Below are 8,100 nucleotides of genomic sequence, written 5' to 3'. Positions count from 1 at the left end.
CACCCCCACCCTTATTTTTGAGACAGAGTCTCTCACTGAACCTGAAGCTTACTGATTTGGCTAAAACGGCTGACCAATGAGCTTAAGGGGTCCCTCGTCTTCACTCCAGCCCAGTGCTGCAGTTGCATTACAAGTAGAAGCCCTCACGCGGGTTCTGGGAACCTGAACTCAGGTCCTCATGTTCAGACACCATGCACCCTACCAGCTAAGCCATGTCCCTAGCCCACGCTGTATTATTTTTAAAAATCCATTTGAATTCCAGGGATGGGTGACTACCTGCTAATTTCATCTCCCCCCCACCCCACCTCCACCCCGTCTCTGTCATAATGGCTGGTTTTCTTCTAAGTACAGTTTTATCAGCTGCATTCCTTAAACTTCGATGGACTCCGGGAATATGATGGAGTTTCTGTTTTCATTATTGCTCCATTTGAATTCCATCTCATTTCTAAGACCTCTAACTATCTAGAATGTCTTCGCTCTGAGTTTGAAAGAGTCTCAGCCGGGCGGTGGTGGCGCACGCCTTTAATCCCAGCACTCAGGAGGCAGAGCCAGGCGGATCTCTGTGAGTTTGAGGCCAGCCTGGTCTATGGAGTGAGTCCCAGGAAAGGCGCAAAGCTACACAGAGAAACCCTGTCTCAAAAAACCAAAACAAAAAAAACAAAAAAAAACAAAAAGAAAGAAAGAAAGAAAGAGTCTCTCCGACTACCTTTCTTTAGTTTTCTAAGGGCATCCTGCTTAGACTGAGGTCTCTATGAGACAACTAGACAGGGGTACGGGAGACTTGTATGAATGGAAGTTCCCAGAGGGAAAAGCCACACCTTTGTTAAAAATTCTATAGGCTGATGGACTGATAAGAGCTTCTATGAGTGTGGGGAGCTGGAATGTTGCAGGTCCAGAGCCAAATTAACTTGGGCAATCTTTAAAAGTCCCATAAAAAGCCCTTTATGACCATCTTGTGTGTGACCTACCATCCTTGTGACTAGCGAGTTCTTGAGACCCTTTTCCTCCTACTGGGTTGCCTTGTCCAGCCTTGATATGAGAGTTTATGTCTAGTCTTACTGTATTTTGTTATTCCATGTTCGGTTGATATTAGTAGTTATTATTGGCCAGTAATATTTGGTTTTACCCTAGGTCTCTGGGATATATAATCTCTGGTTCTTGGTCACTCACTGTCAGGTATGGATTCTGTCTCATGGAGTGGGCCTAAGTCAAATCAGACATTGGTTGGCTCTACCCACAAGTTCTATGCCACTGTTGCCCTAATGTATCTTGTAGACAGGACATATTGTAGATCAAAGGGTGTGTAGCTGGGCTAGTGTTTGTTTCTTTTTTGGTAGCCTGCCGAGTGCCTTCCTGCATCACAGACACTAGAACATGGGGGTGAAGGCTCTGTGTAGGCTCCAGCTCGACTTCTCCACCTTCAATGAATTGTGTGGATGTCATCCTCAGCAACGGGACCCTGAGATCAGTTTTCAGAGAGCAACCCATTGTCTTAGCAACAGCCTGGGTTGTTTGGGGATTTCTATGGAGCCCTCTTGGCCAACAGCTCATTTGAATACAACCCTGTCCCAGTACCGGAAGACTTGTTTGGTGGTGAGAGGGCCAGTTAGGGCCCCATCACCCCCATTACTAGGAATCCTCTTTAGGATTTCCTCATGCATTTTAGGGATTTCCCCACAGCACCAGGCTTCCATACCATCCCTCAATGTCCCTCCTCACATTCCCTCCCTCAATCGAGCCAGCATCTCTCTTTGTTACAGGAACTCGTGTAACACAGACTAGCCTCAAACTCCAGGTTCTCCTTCCTTGGCTTTCCAAGGGCTTGGATTATAGCCCTGCACCAACACATTCAGCTAAACAGATACCCCTAGCCTCTGACATCAAAGAGTGAATTGGGTCTGAACCCCACCCACACAGAGAGAAGGTGGCTCAACACCATGACATACTCAGGACCCTGGGGGACCTTTGTGTAGGAGGGAGACTACAGTCCAAATCTGAGCAGCAGCCTAGAGGTTAGTCTAGATGTCCCTGTGCCTGTTAAAGAAGCTGAATCTATAATCAAAGGGCTACTAAAGAGGCTGAAAAGATGGTTCCGCTGTAATTAGGTTATATTGCTCTTGCAGAGGATCAAATTTGTGTCCTAGACATGTCAGGTGGCTCACAATTACCTGTCATTCTCGCACTGGGTTTCCAACGCCCCCTTCTGGCCTCTGTGGGCCTCTGCACTCTCATGCAAATAACCCACACAGAGACCTACACATATATACACAAAACTAAAAATAATAAAAGAAACCATTTTTTTTTAAGTTCTAAATATGAAATCCCCAGGCCCTAACGTTTTTCTCTGGAAGCTTCTACATTCCTTTGTGGAAGAACTGATTGTTCATATTCTCTCCCAGGTAGGAGCCTGTTGCTCAGCTGTGAAACTCACACCAGCCTAACAACACAGCAGGTGAAGGTGTGTGAATACACTCCAAAGTTTTGTACCTTCTGAACTATGTGATCTGAATCCTGCGGAAATTAGAAACCAGCAAGCAAGGCATGCTGGAAGATTCCCGTAACCCCAGCACTAAGGATATAAAGGCAAAAGGATCAAGAATTCAAGGCCAGGGAGCAGGCAAGGTAGCTCAGTGGCTAAAAGTACTTGCCATGCCTGGCATCCTGAGTTCCATCCCTAGAACCCGTGTAAGGTGGAGAGAGAACGCTGACTCCACAGGTTTTTCCTCTGACCTCCACATACTCATGCAGATGCACATACACATACAGCAATAATAAAATAAACTAAAAACAATAATTCAGGGGTACCCTGAGATACACGAGAGCCTGCCCCTTAAACCACCCTTGTTTCTTTGGCTCCCAAAAGGCTGGGCACGGTGGTGCTCGCCTGCAATCCTGAGCCCCTCAGGAGGTGGAGGCTGGAGGACCAGGAGTTCAAAATCATCTTCAGTTATGTAGTAAGTTCTGGTCCATATGGGCTACATAAGTCCCTGTCTTGACAAAACAAAGGAAGGAGGAAAGGGAGAAAGGGAGGGAGGGAGGGAGGGAGATAGAGAGGGAGAAAGGGAGGGAGGGAGAGAGAGAGGGAGAAAGGGAGGGAGGGAGGGAGGGAGGGAGAGAGGAAGGGAGGGAGAAAGGGAGGGAGGGAGAGAGGGAAGAAGGGAGGGAGGGAGAAAGGGAACGAGGGAGAGAGGGAGGGAGAGAGGAAGAAGGAAGAGGAGAGGGAGGAGGGGAGGGAGTGAGGAGGGGGGAGGGAAGGAGGGAGGGAGGGAGGAAGGAAGGAAGGAAAACACAGTTTGCCACCATCCTAACAGACCATGCAGCATAGGCTGACATTCCTGCCCTGGCACACATTTAAGCCAAAGGCGCTTGAGCAGCAGCAGGTGCAGGACAATCGCTCTGACCTTCTGGCTGCTTCTGAAAAGCAGAAGATGAAATTCTGTTGTGAATGACACAACATCCTTATCTCCAACGGCCCAGAAGATGTGGCATGGACCTTGTTAACTCTTATCTTTTAAGCCTCCCAATGTAATTTCATTTTCTCCTCCCCAACTTACACCCGGTATCCAATTCAGCTCCTGAATTGAAGATTTCCAACTGCGTTTTTGCGGGGGAGGGTGGGGGAATCTCAGTTCCTTTGAAAGGCTCCCAGGCTCCACAAAACCAGGTTTCTCTCTGGTTCAGGCTGAGCCCTCCTGGGACCAGTAGAGGAAGCAGCGGAATGCTTTACCCCCATGCTTTCTGCCTATGATGTTTGTGGAGCAACCAGGCTCAGGGAGAAAGTGTTCAGAGTGGGCGGGATGACTCAGCAGGGAAAGGGGCCTGACAACCCAAGTTCAATCCCCAAGACCCAGGTGGTCAAAGAAAGAACCAGTTCCTTCAAGTTGTCCTCTGACCTCCACATGCCCATTGCCCCACTCCCACATGCAGAATAAATAAGTAGAATGAAAGTTAAAAGGGAGACTGGAGAGATGGCTCATTGGTTAAGAGCACTTCCCGCTCTTCCAGAAGACCCGAGTTCAGTTCCCAGCACCTGTATCTGGCAACTCACAACCATTGACAACTGAAGCTCCAGGGAGTTTGAGGCCCTTTTCTGACCTCTGTCCACACTTGCAAACATGAGGCACACACTTACGTGTGTGACAGACCCCCCCCCCCACCCCCCAGACCTTAGCACAGTTGACTATGATGGAAGTTCCATTCAGGACATAAAATTCAGCATGTAAACAGCACCACTTGCCAAAACTCAAACAAAGACTTAATCTACCAAAGTTAATAGTTCTGGGGAAATCTCTAAATGTCCTACCTTTGCTTTTTGGCTTCTGTAGTTCTGGCTAACTGTTGTTGTTAACTGAAGTATGCCAACCCAGGATATTGTTTTTGTGTTTAATAGTTCACCCTTAGAGAGGACCACACTGGAATCTTGAACACTCAATGTAGTTGCTGGCTCATAAAGACTTTCTGTTAGCTAACACTCAGGTCTGAGTAGTCTTCTCTGGTGGACACACCACAACACATAGACACACACAAAACACAGAAATGAAAATAAATCTTTTAAAAATGCAAAAAGGGAGGGAGCAGAAAGCAGACTTTCTGGGAGGGTAGATACAGTCCTCCACCAGTTCTGGGAACAGTGAGGGCTGCTCCCTTAAGAGACTGGAGTTTCCTAAGTCTGGGCTTGCCGGGGGATGTAACCCGCTGGTCACACAGCTCCTCTCCACAGAGCTCCTCTTCAATGGGACATGAGACTCAGCTTCCTGGTTCTGAGGAACAGTGCCTTCATCCCCAGGGATGCCTGTTGCTCCTGGGAAAGGTAAGGAATAAGCTAGGAAGAGAGAGAATCAATGATGAGAACAGAGATGCTTAATGAGCTGAGAGCCCGGCCTCTGTGCTCAGCAGTCAGGAGACTCAGAACTGTTGATAGCAACCATCTTTGAATTCCTCTAGAGGTTTATTTAGTATAAGCCTATCCAGATGCCAGCAGGATTCCAAAACATGTGTGACATCTAAAAGAGCCAAGATGTTTCAAAAGGACAACACTAATGGGGTCCTGCCACCTGCTTTTCAAGTGGAACATGTTTACTAGGAAGCTGTGGTACTTGACACCCTGCGCCATCAGTGAAGGTCAGTCAATTGTAATAGAATGGCCATAAGAGATACCACGGAAACAGTTTCACAGTCTCAATACACTTTAAAAGCCCAGTCTCTTTTGAGACTCAAAGCAGTCTCGTAATAGTAACACAGAGATCTCAGAGCCCTAAAAACACAAGAGACAGATGAGAACGCAAGCCTTTGACTTTGTTGACTTTGAAAATGTTTGCTCTTCCAAAGGCTCTGACTCACAAGACAGGGAGAAAAATGCAGGAGTGTGCTGCTCAATAAAGAACACTTGCCTGACATATCCTAGACTCAGTTTCCCATCCCTAGCCCTCAAGAAAGAGGAGGAGGGTGCAGGAGAAAAGGAAGAAGGGGAAGAAGGGGAAGAAGAAGTGAGGGAAAGAGAAAGAGGGGGAAGAGGAGGTAGTAGTAGTGGCATGGGGAGCTCAGGAAGCCTTGAATGAGTATAGAAAGAATGAATGAAGTCCTAAGTGACTGTGTATTATTGACCAGAACCCAAGGCCTCAAACCCATGCCTTCCTCCAGTTGAGTGAGGCTCAGAGGCATAGCAAAGCCTTCTCCATACCAGCCAGGCTCATAATTGGCAAAACCTTCCTCTGGTCTCAGTACCAATGTTTTCAAAGGACTGACCAATGTGTAAGGGTTGACCAGTGTATGCTGTGTAATATTCCCTTACACTATGTGCAGATGTGTCACTGTGATTGGTTTAGTAAAAAGCTAAACAGTCAATAGCTAGGCAGGAGGTATAGCAGGGACTTCTGGACAGAAAGGGCTCTGGGAAGAAGAAAGGTGGAGTCACCAGCCAGACCACAGTAAGCAGAATGGGCAAAATGGAGATGAGATAATGAGCCTGTTGAAGAATGTAGATTTAAAAATATGGGTTAATTTAAGTTATAAGAGCTAGTTAGAAACAAGCCTAAGCTAAGGCCGAGCTTTATAATTAATAATATATCTCTTGTCATTTTTTGTGAGCTGGAGGCCCAAAGAAAAATCTATAAAATTGGTCTACAAGTGTATGCAAAAAACGAGCAACTGCAGCTTCCTCCTCCTCCAAGATGACTGTAACCTGCTCTCCTACAGAGACCTCCTATGAGACTAGCTAATCTCTCCTTCTCCTGGTGTGTAAAAGAAACCTGCTAAGGTTGGTGCTGCTCGGAGTGAGCATGGCCCACCTGATTCCAGCTTCAATCTCTCTCTCTCTCTCTTTCCCTCTCCCCCCTCTCTCTCCTCCCCCTCTCTCTCTCTTCGTGTGTGTGTGTGTGTGTGTGTGTGTGTGTGTGTGTGTGTGTGTGTGTGTGACTGACTGTCCTTTCTTCATTTCCTTGCTGTCCTAGTCTGGTTTCCAGGACCAACTCAGGCAGGACCCGGTGAGGATGGGGGATGGGGAACGAGGAAGACTAGTAAGAAGAGGAGGAAGAAGAGAAGAGAGCAAGGAGGAGGAAATAATCGAAGCACACAACAGTCAAGTGTGTTAATGAAGAGTTGTTGGGGAGTGGCTTAGATCAGTGTTTCTCAGTGTGCTGTCTGTGGCCCAGATGGCTCACTTAAGGACACTGATTCACCCAGGGAGTGTGTTATTCTTCTTTCAACATGTTAAAAAAAAAACAAAATTTATTTTGGTTTAAAATGCTTGACACACCTTTAAATTTCCCCTTTTAAAACAAAGTCTTGAGCAAGCAACTATTTTCTTCTAAAATGTAATATCTTTGTTTATTATTCCTCCTTTTGTTTTTGCATTATCTTTCTAAAGACAATTAACATTAGGCTATTGTGTACCGTAATAAAACATCCCTTTTGTACCAGCAAGATGACTCAGCAGGAAAACTCACCACTAAGCCAGATGATCTGAGTTCACTCCCCAGGACCACACCATGCAAGGAGAGAACTGATTCCTATAGGTTGTCCTCTGACCTCCACATGTGTGCCATAGCAGGAGTTCATACCTCTGCAAAATAAATAAATAAACAAAACTTAAAATGAAAAATTCCTTTTGATGAAAAAAAAGAAAAAAAATAGCAAGAGACAATCCAACAGCTTAGAGGAAATGCTTGCGAGTCACTTATCCAGTGATGGATTTGTGACAAGACTAAGTCGTGGGCTCTCAAAATCTGAGAAGGGAGCAAAGAACTCAAAACATCAGGCGTAATGTTTAAGCAAGTTTACCAGCAGCACAGACAGTACAGGCAGAGACACTGTAGCAGCACACACACACACACACACACACACAACAGGCAAAGAGACACTGTAGCACACACACACACACACCACACACACACACATACACACTACAGACAGAGAGACACTGTAGCACACACACACACACTATAGACAGAGAGACACTGTAGCAGCACATACACAGTACAGGCAGAGACACTGTAGCGCACACACACACACACACACTACAGACAGAGACACTGTAGCAGCACACACACACACACTACAGACAGAGACACTGTAGCACACACACACACACACACACACTACAGACAGAGACACACGTGCTAGCAGGCACACACACACACTACAGACAGAGAGACACTGTGACACACACACAACACACACACACACACACACACACACACAGACAGAGACACTGTAGCAGCACACACACACACACTACAGACAGAGAGACACTGTAGCACACACACTACAGACAGAGAGACACTGTTAGCACACACCACACACACTACAGACAGAGAGACACTGTAGCACACACACACACACTACAGACCAAAGAGACACTGCTACAGCACAGACACACACACACACACTACAACAGAGACACTGTAGCAGCACACACACACACAACACACTACAGACAGAGACACTGTAGCACACACACACACACACACTACAGACAGAGAGACACTGTAGCACACACACTACAGACAGAGAGACACTGTAGCACACACACACACACTACAGACAAAGAGACACTGTAGCAGCACACACATACTACAGGCAGAGACACTGTAGTAGCACACA

General features: G+C 46.6%; 1 long non-coding RNA gene across 1 annotated transcript; it reads right to left on the bottom strand.

Moving 5' to 3' along the window:
- Positions 1-4,537: 4,537 nt before the first annotated feature.
- LOC119087495 lies at positions 4,538-7,057 on the bottom strand. Its single transcript, XR_005090976.1, has 2 exons — positions 6,945-7,057; positions 4,538-4,822 (listed from the first exon to the last, which is right to left on the bottom strand). It is a non-coding gene; the product is annotated as an uncharacterized LOC119087495 (long non-coding RNA).
- Between the last annotated feature and the right edge of the window lie 1,043 nt (positions 7,058-8,100).

Source organism: Peromyscus leucopus, chromosome 1, assembly GCF_004664715.2.
Source record: "Peromyscus leucopus breed LL Stock chromosome 1, UCI_PerLeu_2.1, whole genome shotgun sequence".
Taxonomy (NCBI): Eukaryota; Metazoa; Chordata; class Mammalia; order Rodentia; family Cricetidae; genus Peromyscus; species Peromyscus leucopus.
The sequence above is the reverse complement of the archived record's forward strand: the minus strand, read 5'-3'. Positions and strand labels throughout refer to the sequence as shown.